At 35.1% G+C, this 16408-nt stretch overlaps 1 protein-coding gene across 3 annotated transcripts in view; it reads left to right on the plus strand.

Moving 5' to 3' along the window:
• FAT4 (FAT atypical cadherin 4) overlaps positions 1 to 16408 on the plus strand; it is a 156046-nt gene that overhangs the window by 48932 nt on the left and 90706 nt on the right. The gene's annotated exons all lie outside the window — the stretch shown is intronic.

Consider the following 16408-nt stretch of genomic DNA (forward strand, 5'->3'; position numbering starts at 1 on the left):
TTTGTGTATGATATGTATGTCTCTTTATGTTAAACAAACATATATCAATCTTTTGTTTTTCTATTAAAATACATATTAGATACTTGAAAAACATGTGTTGTGGTTGGAAGGCATAAGTAAAACATAATTTCAGGTAAATAACATAAAATCAAAAGAACTCTAATTTGAATTTAATGTTTGAACTCTGATTAGTGCAGGTGTTTTTCCTTCTAAATGGGAGTCACAATTGTCCAGGGCAGAGATGGCCAAAAGGGAAGTTCCCAATGTTCTTACAATACTTTGGGAAATTACTCCTATCTGTATAAATTAATTCATCCCATTATTTAATATTAATGGTGAAACTGTTATATTACATTGATTTGTTTTTAAATTCTAGTGAAATATACATAACCTCAAAGTTGCCATTTTAACCTATTTTAAGTGTAGAATACTGTAACATTAAGTACATTTAAAGTTCTCTGCGCCCATCGCCGTCAATTACATGTCATTTACATGTCCAAAAGTGTTCATCTTCTCTAATTGTGAGGGCACTCATTGAACATTAACTTCCTTTTGCCCCAAACCCTTATCTCTTTGAACATCATTCTGCTTTCAATTTCCATGAATTTGGTTCCATGAATCATAACATATTTATCATTTTGTAGCATAATGTCTTAAATGAGCCTATGTTGTAGCAAGTGCCAGAATTTCTTTTAAAGACTGAATAATATTTCATGGCATGTATACACCACATTTTGTTTATCCACTATGGGCACCAGGGATTCTTCTAACATTTTTGCTCTGATGTATGTTAATTCTTAATATTGCTTTATCCCTTTAAAACCATGTATAAGGCAATGGGATCCATACTAGACTGGGAGACTGAAAATTAGAATAATTTGTGTTACTTTTAGGTAAATCAGATAAATTCTTTCTGAGATATTTGCCTATCCTGTATAATATGACAAAATTGTTTGTAACATTATTATAGTTTATAACTATTGGACACTTACATGAGTTGTTCTATACTTGGGGTTTTTTATATATTTTATCATTGTTCTCTGATAGAGACTTCATACCATATTGAATAGTTTCAATGACCAGAATAAGTGTGAGACTGTGGCACAATGATGAGTGGTTTATTACACCCTACTGCAATAAATGATGCAATTAATTATTCTCACTGCCTGAAATGTAGTCCTTGCAATACTCTAGAACCTGAGATAAACCAGTTCTGTTTCACAGCCATAGGGAGCACACCTGAACAGCCGTGTAAGGGAGGTGTGCCTTGATCAAAGCCTATGGTGTGTAGACTAACCAGGGCGAGTACTGAAAGTAGATGAAAGGAAAATGCTTCTAAACATGAGTAACATTCAAAGTGTTGATGATATTCAGAGCCTGTACATAGTAGGTGAGTTTTTCCAGTAGAATCAGTTTCAATGACCATAATATGGGGGAAGGCTACTTAACTCTTCTAATGTCCAAAATATATAAAAATAATTCTAACACCTGTTATTATCCTATCCACTGAAATCTACCATACCAACTGAACTCTAACCTCAGTGTCTTTTTAAAAAAATTGTATGTCAAATGGCATGATCTCAATAATAGTCTTTGCAAATTTAAAAATGCAATAATCCACGTTTTTAAAAAGATGTATTTATTTGTATTGAAAAGGCAGATGCACAGAGAGGTGAGACAGAAAGGTCATCCATCCACTGGACATTCCCCAAATGATTTTAACAGCTGAAGCCGAATCAATTCAAAAGCAGGAGCCAGGAACCGACTCTGGGTCTCCTGCACAGGTGCAGTGTCCCAACACCTTGGGATATCTTCCATTGCTCTTCCAGCCACAAGCAGGGAGATGAATGGGAAATGTAGCAGCCAAGATGCAAACTGACTCCCGTATGTGATGCCAGCACTTGTAAGCAGAGGATTCGCTGAGTGAGCCAATTCACCTGCCACAGAGTCACCTTCTGTATTATCACCTAATTGTACATGAGTCTTACAGTCTTACAGATGGCTTCCATCTCCTCCATGTTTTTTTGCATCCTTAAAGTGAAACAGGGCGCAACGAAAGGACTAACTTTCTCTCTTTGCTTTCCAGGAACATCCATCACAGTAAAATATGATAAAGAATATAATATTCTTTATCATTATTTGTTGAAGGAACCATTCACTTCAAATAAGGATATAACACACTAATTTAAAACGTCTTGGAAAGTAAGAATTAAAATATAAGTTTAAATTGGTGAAAACTATTTTGGAAATCCTGTACAGCTGTTCATAAAACGCATTCTCCATGAGCTTTTTGAATATACTTTTAGCAGAATGGGTTGGATAATCCCAGCTAAACCCAGCAGAAACAGCTTGGGGAAACAAAATAATTAAGTTTTAGATATAGATTTCAGAAGGATACAAATAAATGTTTAAAGACCACACTTATTTGTAACATTAGTTGTAATTTATCTAGAATAGCATTACAGACTAGTTAGCATTATATGAATTATCAAAGATAACATTTTTCTCTTCTGTGTGAAAAATCACATTATGGAAATTTTCAACTCCTAAATATTGTGGCATCAACAGAGAAAAATAATTAATAATTAGATTTTTTAATAGATTATAATTTCAGAAAAACCCACGTTATACCATTTAGTAAAAAAATATAATTAAAAATATTGCATATAGGCCTTAGCTTCACAACCATTAAAAACAAAAGTAACCATTAAAAAGAAAGGAAAGTTTTATAATAATTTTTAGGTTCCCTCCTGGCGTTTTCAAACTCTTAAGAATAGCAAGAATACGTTTGCTGACAGCTTTCATTGACTTGAAATTTCATTTCACAAAGTGCTTTGTGAAATGGCTACACTATTTCTCCTGTATGTGTTTGTTTTAGGCAATAATGAGTGCATGAAAGATGGAAAAATCTGCAAGTTGTTTTCTGTCCTATTTCACCTGTGCCCCTGATGAACACTGGACTGTCTATATGGTGCTAAATAGACATTTTTGGGTATATTCTTGACTGTGCCTGGCAATTGACTTACCTTGGGTCTTTGACCTGAAAATGTGTATTTTCAAAATACTTAGTAATTAGTTTAATTTGTAAACCTAGTTAGAAATCGCTGCACTAGGGGTAATAAAATATTTTAATTTGGTCCCAGGTACAGGCGTTTTCATAGCAATATCGCAGTGTGAAATTATGGATTATATGACAGAACTGTTTGACACTTTGAGGAGTTATCCAACTGTTTTTCAAAGTGGCTGCACAATCTTATATTCCCACAAGCAGTGTAGGAGGAGTTTAATTTCTCCACATCTTTAAGTAGATCGGGATGATATTCTGCCAGCTCTGCCTTCAGACCAGAGATGGTCTCCTCAAGAAACTGTTGAATTTATCTGGACAATAAGATTCTGGACTCTATGCTTGGTATGCTTTTGCAATGAAAGAACCTTGACTGAATTTGAAATGTAATAGAGCAAAAAGGTGGAGGAATCCACCATGGGGGGACGGTACGGTGAAGGGTTGGGGGATCCCCAGAGCCTATGAAACTGTGTCACATAATGCAATGTAATTAATAAAAAATATATATATTTTTAAAAAATAATTTCTCCACATCTTCATCAAGACTTGATATTATGTGTTTTTTAGTTTATAGCCAACATAGTGATTGTAAAGCACTATTTTCCTAAAATTTAATTTCCGTTTCCTTATTAACCAATGAATTAAACTTCTTGTTACCTGAGAAATGGCAAATGATGACTCAGCTGTTTGGATGCCTGCCACTAATGTAGGATATCTGGATGGAGATCTTGACCTCTGTCTTAAGCTGGGCTCAGCCCTGGCTGATGAGGGCACATGCAGAGTGAACCAGTGGATGGAAGATCTCTCTCTGTCTCTTCGTCTTGGTCAATGTGCCTATCAAGTAAAATAGGAAATGATTCCATATGCTTGTTTAAAAGCATATTTTGACCATAACATAAGGTGAATTCAGTTGTCTAAATTTATCTTGGAAGTAAGATGAATGTTAGCCAAATGCTTTTTGTTTCTGGTTTCCTGCAAAAACAATGTATGCTTATTTTAAAAACTGAAAGCAAAGCAGCAGTTTAGGTTAGGAATCTCAGCTGGAATTCCTCTGCTACAAATCTAATATACCCTTTTTGGTATCAGCAGAGCTAGCAAGGACATTTGAGTATTGTTCTAGGAACCATGACAGTCATATAAAGAACAAGTCTTTACTTGTGGAATATTTGTAGCTATTCTATTGTTCAATTAAAGTATATTGTGTAAGTCCAGCAACAAAATACACAGAGAAAAGCCCCACTCTTAGTGGGAGTTATGAAATGCTGCTTCAATGGAGGGATGGAGAAATGGAACCAGTGATCTAAGCTCTGTCAACATGTACTTTGTAAATAAAGAACATCTCTGCTTTTCAGAAATCTTAGTGGAAGTCCTCTATGTTGTTATATCCAGGATCTATTAGGCAAGAATAAAAGGGGAGAGGGAAAAGCAATGGGTTATCTTTATTTGCGCATTTATTTTTCACCGATGCATGTCCACTATATTCAAATTAGCCTCTCTTGAAAAGTCTGCTACTGGCTGCTTTTGCGAGGGGGTTTGTTTTGAGGAACAGTGTAAAAATTTCCATAAGTTTCTCATGTAACCACACATATTTTAACTTGATCTTTTCTTCTGCATTTACTTTTGGGCATTCTTAAGAATCTGTTAAAACACCGAAATTATGCAGTATTGATTTCAGGAAAAGTTGAAGTGGTTACACATGATTGCCTTTGCCTTAAAAGAAATCCTTATTTGGTTCTAATTCGAACAATATTGAAAGCACAACAAAACTGGCTTTTTTATTATGTCACCACACATTTAGAAAGTTATGGAAAGCATTTTGCTTCAAGAACAGAGTTAACTATATCCTAGCCTCAGCTGTAGCTCTTCTCGTCATTTCTGGCTACTTTCCAAGCTTGCCTGTTACCCATGCATTTTTTTTTTTTTTTGCTAGTAACAAACGTTCATAATCCCTTGGATTTATGTTTTTGACCCCTAGAAAAGTTTTGCTGGTGAAAGATTAGCATAATTGCTTTTGTTTGAGACATATAATTAGTCATAGTTACAAACATGTAGTTTCTATCAGAAATCTGTTCTGTTTTATATCTTGCTATGTTCATTTTTATGATTTTGTAAATGAGACTAAAAGGAACCTAAAATATGTGACCTTCCATTGAATCTAATATTCCAGAACATTTGGAACAGTGGAATCCATCTCTTTATTATATACTTCTTCATAAATAATGTAATTTTAATTTTGATTTAGCATAGGAAAGTTGAATTGTTCATTAACTTAAAATTTCAAAGAGGAATATCTTTAATCCTTATTGTTTTATGTTAGTGATTCATGTTTGTATCGCTAAATGTTCTCTAGAAAACAACGTAGTATTATGGTATTTAGTCTATAACGTTTATGTTTGAAGATTTATTATGCTGGATCTAGCATTGCAGCAAGCAGGTATGGCCATTGCCTGTGACACCAGGATCCCATATGTGCGCTGGCTCATACCACATCTACTCCGTTACTGATTCAACTCCATGCTGACAGCCCGTGAGAGCAGCAGAATAGGGTCCAAGTGTTTGGACCCCTTTCACACACACTGGAGACCCCCGCAATGAAGTCCCTATCTCCTGGCTTTGATCTGTCCACATCTGGCTGTCACAGCTATCTAGAGACTGACCCAGTGGTGGAAAATCTTTCTCTTTCTCTCCCTCTATTTAAGTTAAATGTGATTTTCTTTACAAGTGATTAAATGCCTTAAAAAAGTTTTTTTTTCTTTTCTTGTACAGTCAGATATACAGATAGGAGGAAAGACAAAGATCTTCTGTCCACTGGTTCACTCCCCAAATGGCCACAGCAGCCAGAGCTAAGCCAATTCAAAGCCAGGAGCCAGGATCTCCTTCTAATCAGTCTTCCATATGGTTTCAGGGCCCCAAGCTTTTGGGCTACCCTCTACTATTTCCCCAGGTGACAAGCAGGGAGCTGGATGGGAACTGGAGCAGCCAGGACATGAACTGGCACCCATATGGGATCATGGCACATCCAAGGTGAGAATTTAGTCACTATGCTATTGCACTGGGCCATGAGTCTTTAATTTTTTACAAAAAGATTTATCTTATTTATTGGAATAGCAGGGTAACAGAGAAGGAGAGGCGTAGAGAGAAACGAATGCTCCATCTGCTGTGTCACTCCCTAAATGACCACAGCCAGGTACCTGGACATTCTGGGTTTCCTCATGTATGGAAGAGCAACACGCAACTGGCTGGAGTTGAATGAAAAACAGAGCAGCAGCAGTTTAACCTTGGCCTATCGGTCATAATGACAATGCAGGTAGCAGTTTAACTAGCTGTGTCAAAATTTGGCCACAGCATGTGTAAATTTAAATTCTCATTTCCTAATGGATACGTCAGTTATTCATTTCTTTTCCTTTTATTTCTAAAGAAAGAAAAAAATGTAGCAGAATGCATAGATTTACTTTCTGATGATCCCTAAAACTTCAGTAGAGTTGGGGCTTGAAACTAAATTGTGTTCCCAAAAATGTATGGTTCATTCAACAAGGTGGAGATGGCCTTATTGATTTTTTCCTAATTGGTCACAAGTAGCCCCTGCTCTTCTGTCATAGAATGCCATCATAGAATGTCTCTTTTAAGTTTTCCTTCTAGTTTCTTCCAGATTTCACTTTTAAAATCTAAATAATGGCATCAAGATGATATAGTACACTGCCATTACAGTTACCACAGGCTCTTTTGAGTTAGGTTGGTTATACATCATAAATAAATACATACCTAAAGGCATTGTTCATAGTGTAAGATCAGACTTTGCATACCTACACAGTCCAAACATTACATTCCTGACATTTAGGGCACTTAAATGTAAACTGTTCTTTGCTAAGGCCTTCTCATAACTAAAATATGAGTCACTTGCAAGCTATAATAGATTTTGGCTCTCCTACATGATGAAGTGTTCTGGATATAGTGAAACATTTCACCCAGACTCAGGGCAATCGAATTCCCAGTGGTCACCCCAAATAGGGAAACAAGTAAAGAAGAAAACAAAAGGAAGCATGCAGACCCCGGAGCCCCCCTTTCAGGGCAGAGCCCCTCTTTAGTGTTGTTGAGGAATGGGAGTACTTAGAGCTATCACCTGTAAATCAAAGGCCTGCTAGGTGTTGGACTTTCTTTCTTTTTATTATTTGTTTTTTGACCTCTTCCCCCTCCTCCAAGTTCTCTCCCCTCCAGTCTCACAATGGATTTTTTTCATGGATTACTTCTTACCAATAATTGAGTCTGATTCTGTGCCAGAGATTTGAAGGTATGGGCCCAGCGCAATAGCGTAGTGGTAAAAGTCCTCGCCTTGCATGCGCCAGGATCCCATATGGTCGCCGGTTCTAATCCCAGAGGCCCCGTTTACTATCCAGCTCCATGCTTGTGTCCTGGGAAAGTAGTCGAGGACAGCCCAAAGCCTTGGGACTCTGCACCCGCATGGGAGACCCAGAAGAGCTCCTGGCTCCTGTCTTCGGATTGGCTCAGCTCCATCCATTGCTGTAACTTGGGGAGTGAACCATCCGACAGATCTTCCTCTCTGTCTCTCCTCCTCTCGGTATATCTGCCTTTCCAATAAAAATAAATAAATCTTTTTGAAAAAAAGAAATTTGAAGTTAGGTGTTGGAACATCTTTTATCAAATTAAGTTCTGTAGTTTGCCCCCCCTCCAAAGATGATAAATGTAGAATGGCATTTGTCTAATGAAATTCAGTACTAACAACCTTCTTGCCGTGTAACCTCAACTAAATCAGCATACTTAAAGAAGTTAGTGGAAATTATTCGGTTGTGTGTGTATATGAAAAAACAATTAAACCCATGCATAGTTTTTTCATAGTACACATTTTAATAAAAATTTTTAGATACCCCTGCTTGCGTGAATTTCGAACATTTTTACCCCAAAATAAACTTATCTTTTAATACAATTTGCCCAGACAATTGGATAAGTAGCTTTTTATATAGTTTTTTATGCTGATTTACTAATTATCTTGGCGGCTTACAAAATGTGTTCATCCTATCACGTAAAGCAAGTAGTACTTGACTTCACTTAAATAGAGAAAAATGTGAAGCTTGATGAACATTTTAACTTCAATTTTATTATTTATTTTTAGTGACGATTCTGATGTTTCCATCCTGACGTCTTCCTTTCATAAACGCCTCCTTTACACACAGCACACTGATGCAGTCGGATTGAGCTGTCTTCTGCAACAATGAACCTCTAGCTGCCTCGTGGGTATACTCCGCACTCCTGTTTCATTGTGGGCAGGAAAGGTGGAGTTTTCCTTTTGGAGGCCAAAGGAAGTGACAGCTCAGACTTCAGTGTTGGACTGATCCTAGTGTAGGTCTCAATTTAGTGAATTTACTTTCAACTTCCAACTCCTCACTAGAGCTTCCACACAGAAAATTAAATGGTAGGCTTCCAGCATCTGATTTCACTCTGGTAAATTAAAATTGTTTTAAATGTAGGATTAAACTTTTCTCCTGACCAAATTTAGTAGAATCTCTGCAGTATAATGAGGCATCATTTAGTGGAGTGTGGTTAGAATGATATCATAACGGCTTTTTAAGGGTTAAGTCTATTTGCACCTGCTCAGTTCTTCTTTCAGGCTGGGTCCTGCCTTTCCTAGGGTGTTCTGTATAGCTGTTTCTGAATTAGTGATGTGATTTCAAAGTTTCTTCATGGTCCAGTCTCTTAAGTGGCGTATTTTTGAACAAAGCATACAACAATAGTTTTTTTTTTCTGAAGTTCTTTTAAATTGAAATCATTATTCTGAGAATAGAGTTGTTTAATTATCATTACACATTATTTCGTGTCAAAAGGTATGATGGAATTGGAGGTGAACAAGAATTAGTTATCCAATAGTGTTGAATTGCTTCAAAATATTGTAATAGAGGACAATTTTGGTTAATGCATTTTCTGTAGCATACATATTTTATTATTATATTGGCTGACCATATAACTCTAGGGAAAAAAAAGTTAAAATAACCTCAATTTGCTTTAAAAACACAAATATCTGTAAAGGACATTTTGGATGCTTAACATGAATAAGCTGTGAGAATCGGTAAGGCAGACTCCTGCTTTGAGAGGATCGTCATCAGAAGTCAACTGTTTGGGTGCAGCCTGAAGTGATCTGTCATGATCTAAGGAAATTTGTAATTTCAGGTTGAGCATTCCTGTTTTGAAAATTTGAGTCCCAAAAGTTGCAAAATCTGAAGGGTTTTTTTGTTGTTGTTGTTTCGTTTATGGTTTTTTTTTTTAATGCTAATGTGATGCCATAATTGGACAGTTTCACGTTTGACCTCATGTGATAGGCAATAGTTATAAGTTATAATATTGTACAAGTCTTGACTGTGTATGAGAGGATATGTGAATCGTGAATGAATTGTGTGTTTAGGTCTTGAGTCCTTTTCTCATCACATTTATATTTATGACCGTAGTCTAAAATCCCAAAAGTTTAAATCTGAAATGCATCTGCCCCTAGGCACTGTCAATAGGCTGAGTAACTTGTGCCAATCTCTGTAATATGTATAATTATTAAAGAAGGCAGAGCTTTAAAAAAGTATTTTGAAATAATTTGAAATATTTCAGCAAAACTGGTAATTAAAAGTTGCATTTAAATTCAGCTATTCTGGCACTATTTTAGTATCTTTAGAAGGAATACTTATGAACTCTAAATATCATTTTTTGGTACAAATTTTTCTCAAAATTTGTTTTGTTTAGGACTGAAACCATGTTAGAAATTCAACATTTAGGCGTCAGTTTCACAAAACTAAAGTTAATAAAATAAGAAATTAGTTGTCACCGATTAATACAACTGTGCAGACGTTATTAACCTTGTGTTTATTTGTCTTACTATTTTAGTTTTGTGGCATCCCCACATCTGTAGAGTTTAGTTCTTTTCTGAAAATGAACATTATGAATATTGCAGCCTTAAAAGAGGCAATATTTTCTACACACTTTAAAAGCAATGTCACTGATATTTTAAGCTTTAACTAATGTTCTTCAAGTTTAACATAAACTCACAACCTTTCTGTAGAATGGTTAATAATCTTCTGGTGGTACACATAAGACAAACACTCAAGATTACCTTCCCTTAATGTAAAGATAAAAGAACAAAAAAATAAGCAAGCATGTAAGATGAAACAAATTTGTAGTAAAAGCTCATAAAATACTAATTTACTTAAAAATCATTTTTTTTTGTGGTTTTCGACATCCCGTGCTTATTTAATTTGTAAGATCAATGTCTTCATGCAGGATCCCAGGTCTGCAGTATCAAGCACATCATTAACTTCACTCTGTGCAAGTTTCCTTTAATTCAGTAGGCTGGAGTCCAGCAGCCTGGTGTTGTTTTTCTTTGATAAATTACTTGACATTTCAGTGCCTTGATTTTCATTCCCTGTGAAATAAACTGGACCCAGTAATACTTAATTTTCCTTCAAAATGACTAAAACTTTTATTTGTAAATGAATGGATTTCTGAATGTTGTATATCATAAATTCTACAGTTCCCCCAAATAAATATGTATTTAATTTATATATACATATATGTATTTTTTCAGAACTATATTATATAGTCTGCAAGAAATAATTAATTAAAAATCAACAAATTGTATTCATTCTGATTCATTAAGAACCATATCATTTACATGGCAGAGAAATTAGAACTTTAAGAATGTATTTTTAATTGTGATTGAGGTAGTAATGACCAATATGCAATTAGACATTGCATGGAGAATGAAGCCCATAATTGACCCTGCTATTTAGCTTGATTCCTTAAACCTGAATATGATGTGTTATTTTCATAATGTTAAGTTAAATTACTAAAGTACCATGTTTTATAGTCATATTTAAGTTTATGTCATATTTTAGCAATTGCTAATGTAAAGTAATGGTTGCTTGGTCAGACAGTTGTATGCTGAGTTAGTGACTTAAAAATTCAGAAAATAATTTCTCAGGTTAAACATGATTCTTTATGTGGTACAAATATAAGGAGGGTAGTACACTGCAGAAAAAAATTAAAGTGGAAGCATTTTGTTCATTGCACAGCAACTATTCTAGTATTGATGCTTTTTTATTTTGAAATATACATGTGACTGTCCAGCAAGCTGTAAGCCATTAATTCCATCCTTTCAAAATAAGTATTGATAGCTCCGTTTAGTGCAGTGTTTCTAATCCAAGTTTCACCTTTATCAAACTACCAACCTATGGACTACTTTTGAACTGATGGCTGGCTAACTTTTAAAATTTCAGTTAAATATTTCTCTAGTCAAAGTGATTTTAGTTTTTATTCTTGTACTTTCTCCAAACACAGTGATTTTTTTTAATTGGTGTTTTAGTTTCTTGGAATCACAAATCTTAATTAAAAAGTCATTATTCTAAATGTCACTAATGATCTCAGGATAAGCGGCAGGGCATAGTTCTTGTGGTTCAACCATTAACAGCTGTTGTATTTGTTGTGAAAAAGTCACAAAGCTTCCATCTATTCTTTTTGCAATTAAAGCAGGTAAAGCCACATTTGTTCCTTAAGGATGAAATATCTCAGCTCACAGGCCAGCATTTGATAGGACTGAATAAGATATGCACAGGGCAACATTTTTATCATCTTTGATCAATTTTTGCGAAATTTCACAATTGGTACATTGAAAATGGACTCTGAAATTAAATCATTGAAGCTATTGGAATTTTTTTTTAAATTTTCTATGGCATGTCAGTTGCAAATAAAAAGAAAATAATTAAACATCTTTATATTAAACATTTCATAACCATGAAATAGTACATAATGGGTTACTACTAATCAAAGTTTTGTCGCACATATACATTGTGTAATATCCAATAATTAATCATTCTACGCATTTAAGATTTATTTCCAGTGAAAGCATCCCAAAATCCTGTTTTTAATTTTTTTAGAGAGAAATATAGAAAAGTAACATTCCGTCCTCATTCTATATATACAATATAACTCCACAATGTCTCACTCCTAACCAGCACTGAAGAAGCACCTGTAAATTAACCTTTCTTCATCCCTTCCTCAGCACTTTTCCCAGCCTTTGGCAGCCACCATCATATTTTTAACATTTACAATCACCTGTTTTTTTTTATGATTCATGTATGAATGAGATGATGTCTTTCTGTGCCTGGCTTAATTAATAGTTTCATCAGTATTGTTGAAAATACAAAGTTTTTTTTCTTTATATACCTGAGTAATATTTTATTGTGTGTACGTACTGCATTTTCTTTCTTCACTCATCATGGTGGATATTTAGGCTATTTCCATTTACTGTTTTTTGTAAATATTGTTTCATAAGTGTGGGAATGCAGACTTCTCTTCAACATACAAATTTCATTTGCCTTGGACACACACTGAAAAGTTGGATTGCTGGATCATATGGCAGTTTGCTTTGTAGATTTGTATGAACCTACATAATTTCTTCCATGTAGCTGTGCCAATTAACATACTGTTTCAAGAGTACAGAAGGCCTCCCTTTTTCCACCTCCTCATCAACACTTGCCATCTTTTGTCTTTTCCACAATAGCCAATTTTACAGGAGTCAGGTGATGCTCATTATGGCTTTGATGTGCGTTTTCATGATGATTAGTGATGTTGAGGAATTTTTTTAACGTGTCAGTTGGCCATTTGTATTTTTTTTCTTTTTAGTAATGTATATTTGGATCCTGTGACAATTTTTTATTGAATCACTTGCTTGTTACTGAGTTGGTTGTGTTCTTTATACCCTGTGGATAGACACCCATTCTCCTTCTCAGATCAGAGTTTATAAATATTTTCTTCGATTCTGTAGGCTGTCTCTTTACTTAGTTATTTCCTGCTGCTGGGCAAAAGTTTCTGTTTGTCTTTAAAATAGGAGCATTGGAGAAGTTTATGAGTTCAGCATATAAGTTTTCCGAAATAAGTTCAAATAGAATGATTTTATTTACTTCAGGTCTAAACAGATGTGCAGGTCAGCGTAAAGCACCAAGAAGACAGTGATGGTGGGTGGGCAGTTAGTGCAACGTATAAGGTGGAAAAGACCACATCCCATGTCAAAGTGCTGAGAGTTGGTTCCTGGCTCCTTTTGATTCCAGCTTCCTACTGATATGTACTGTGGGAGGCCGGAGATAATGACTCAAGTACTTGAGTTCCTGCCACTAATGTGGAAGACGTGGGCCAGATTCCTAGCCCTTTGCTTAGGCTTGGGCCAGCTGGAATGAAGCTGATATTTGGGAAGTCAACCATTTAATGGAAGATCTCTGTCTTTACTATATGCTACTGTGCTTTTCAATTAAATTAAGTCGAGAAAACTTTAAAGTATACTGTACATTAGTGTATAGTATGTCTTTACCAAAAAATGCAATTGACCTAGTTTAGCTTAGGGGTGGTAGAGCACATTGAATGATTAGTAACTACGGTCTGTATTTTTTTAAATCACCTAACTTCACCAAAGGAGAGGGTCTTTAAATATTAAAGTGTTTTAATTATTGCTTCTGGGTTTTTTTTCTCTAAATTTTTCGTATTTGTTTCACTGTTTTATATGATAACATTTCAAAATAAACCAAACTAAATCTTAGTGCGGAGAGGTCATGGAAGTGGTTGGTGTCAGACCCACAAGAGTGAGACACACACATTTTAGGGTATGGAATCATCGGGAGAAATGGTAACTACCTGTGGGAAGAGGCCAGGAAAGTCAAAGAATTATCTATGAAATGGAAGCAGACTGCTTGAAAACACTATGCAAACCAAGGTTTTCCTGGGACAACTCTACATTTTTCTATTTGTATGTACTTTTTTTTTTTTTTGAAACTTTCCACCTATTCCAGGCAAGGGTTTTTGCCTACTTGGTTTTCTTCTGTACTTTTAATGACTAAGACAGCCTGCCATAGGATAGATTTTAAAATGTTGAATAAATATTGCTGCATTTATATGTATATGTATAGAGGTGTACATCCCAACAATCTGCTCTACCTGTTTCATTATTTCATTAGATATAATAATATATGCCTAAGAAGATCCACATTAAATAAGAACTCTCTGTCATATCCAACTTTTTCTAGTGTATAGTAGTTTATTGATATGCATTAACTGGTTTAAACTGGATTCTTTTTACTCTCAATTTAGCATTGTTCCTGTGAACATATGTATTCAGTTTCACACACACATTTATACACTTAAACAGTTACATATATGCGCAATAATTCTATTTACAGTTACCTAAACACACACTGATATGCACGTATTATAAATATGTTTACAAAATGATCATTGGCTCATTTCCCCCAATAAAATGAGTCATAGAATTACAGATAAAAAATAACTTAGAATTTTAAAAAATCTGTTAAGGTAAAAATTCAGAATTGAATTCTGAGGTTTTCAGAATACTCATCTGTTTGACTTCTGGTCTTTTTTTTTTTTGTATCTTAAGGGCTATTAATGCCATGTGAAAATGTCTATTAATTTCTGGAGACTATTAATTGTTATATTCTTAAATGGATGTCCAATCATATTTCAAAATCATGTGGATTTTTTTACAAGATTTATTTATTTATATGAAAGGCAGGATGAAAAAGAAAGAGAAGATCAGAGGTAGAAGAAGTGACAGTGACAGAAAGATCTTCCATTCACTGATTCACTTGCCATACGTCTGCAACCACCAGGGTTGGGCTGGGCTGAGGCCAGGGACCAAGGGTTTCTCACATGGTTTCTCATGTGGTTGCAGGGGCCCAAGGACTTGGACCATCTGCTGCTTTGCTAGGTGCGTCATCAGGGATCTAGATCAGAGATTGAGCAGCCAGGGCATGAACTGGTGCCCATTTGGGGTGTTCACGTCATAGACTGTCGTGTTTGCCTACTACATTATAGCACCAACAACAGGATCAGCAGTCTGCAACTCGAAGACATTTTTTTTTAAATGTGGGTGTCTCAGAGCTCTTCTTACACAGGAAATAAGAATGTACATCTCATATTTTCAATGATGAAATATTGTTTTGATTAAATCTATATGTGACACACTGAATTTTGGTTTAATGAACACTTTTTTTTTAATTCTTTCTCTACTCTAGAAGCTATTGTGTGTTTCCTAATAGCTTGATAATCTAGATCTTTCTGTACAAACACTTCTTTATGGGTCGTGGTCTGAGCTTAATCTCTTAACCTATGTCACTAGATTTTTTGTAAATACCCTACGACACATATTATTATCCTGATTTTAATATGAGGGACTGTAGCTAAGAGAAAGTAAGTGTCCAGTTCACCCAGCTAATAAGTACAAACCAGATTTGAACCGTGCTCTCTAATTCTAAAAACCCACAATATATATAAGGCTTAAAATAAATTAGAAATGCATCCTTTAAGCTGTAATTGGAGCTAATGTAGATTTTTTTTTCTTGAAGGAAGTGGTATAGCGAATGACCAGGGCCAGCCAAAACCAGATGTGGTGGATTTCGAACTGCTAAGACTGAGTGCCTTAGCTATTCAATGAGGAACTGTAGCCATTTGCTGTGTTGAACATTCTTACACTAAAATGTACAATTATAGATGTAACAATCACTCAGTATTTAATTTTATAGATCAGTCTGTTGATGTTTTTGCTTGTTATCAAGCTCTCCCGTGTTTGTCTGCCTCCTATTTCTTACTCATTGTTTAGCCCGAGGGAGGTGATGACCCTACTTGCTACTTCTTTTCTTCTACCTGCAATCCTCTCAAGAATTCAGATTTTTTTTTTTTGTTCTCCCTTTCTCCTCATATTTGGCTTGATTGTTCTTAAACAAAGTTTTTACAGCACAATCCATAAACTATGACATTTTATCCGATGGAAAAAAAAGGTCCTGGTGGTAGCCTACTTAAATAGGTTGGTTTTTCTTCATGATTTAAAATTTTGTGATTGAGCTAGGCAAGCTCTCTGTTTTATTAGCAACTGTCTCCCCTTTTCTTGTCCGAACTTCAGGTTTTAGCACCTTGCTCCAGGGAAGGAACACATGGTGTGGAGTTTTTTATTTAGATTTCACAAATCCTTTTTTCTAAACAGTTTTTCTCTTGTAAGGAAACAAATAACTCTGGTTATGTTCTTTCAAACAAAACTGTTAATATTTGTAACCTACATAAACATGACATCTGAAAGGAGTGATGGTTTGGTTTTACTTACAAATAAGAACTGCTGATAGGAGTGGGGATGGAGGGAACACTTGTGTACTTTTCTTCCCCAAAGGTTGAGAGTTAACCTTAAAGTGAAAAATTCTAAATGTTTCTTAAGACAGTATGTGAACCTTTTTATGTCTCCAAGACATTAGTTGCCGATATGTAAACATTTCAGGAAGAATTTTTACACCACCTCATATG

Source organism: Ochotona curzoniae, unplaced genomic scaffold, assembly GCF_017591425.1.
Source record: "Ochotona curzoniae isolate NIBS_2020 unplaced genomic scaffold, NIBS_Ocur_1.0 scaffold_4506, whole genome shotgun sequence".
Classification (NCBI taxonomy): domain Eukaryota; kingdom Metazoa; phylum Chordata; class Mammalia; order Lagomorpha; family Ochotonidae; genus Ochotona; species Ochotona curzoniae.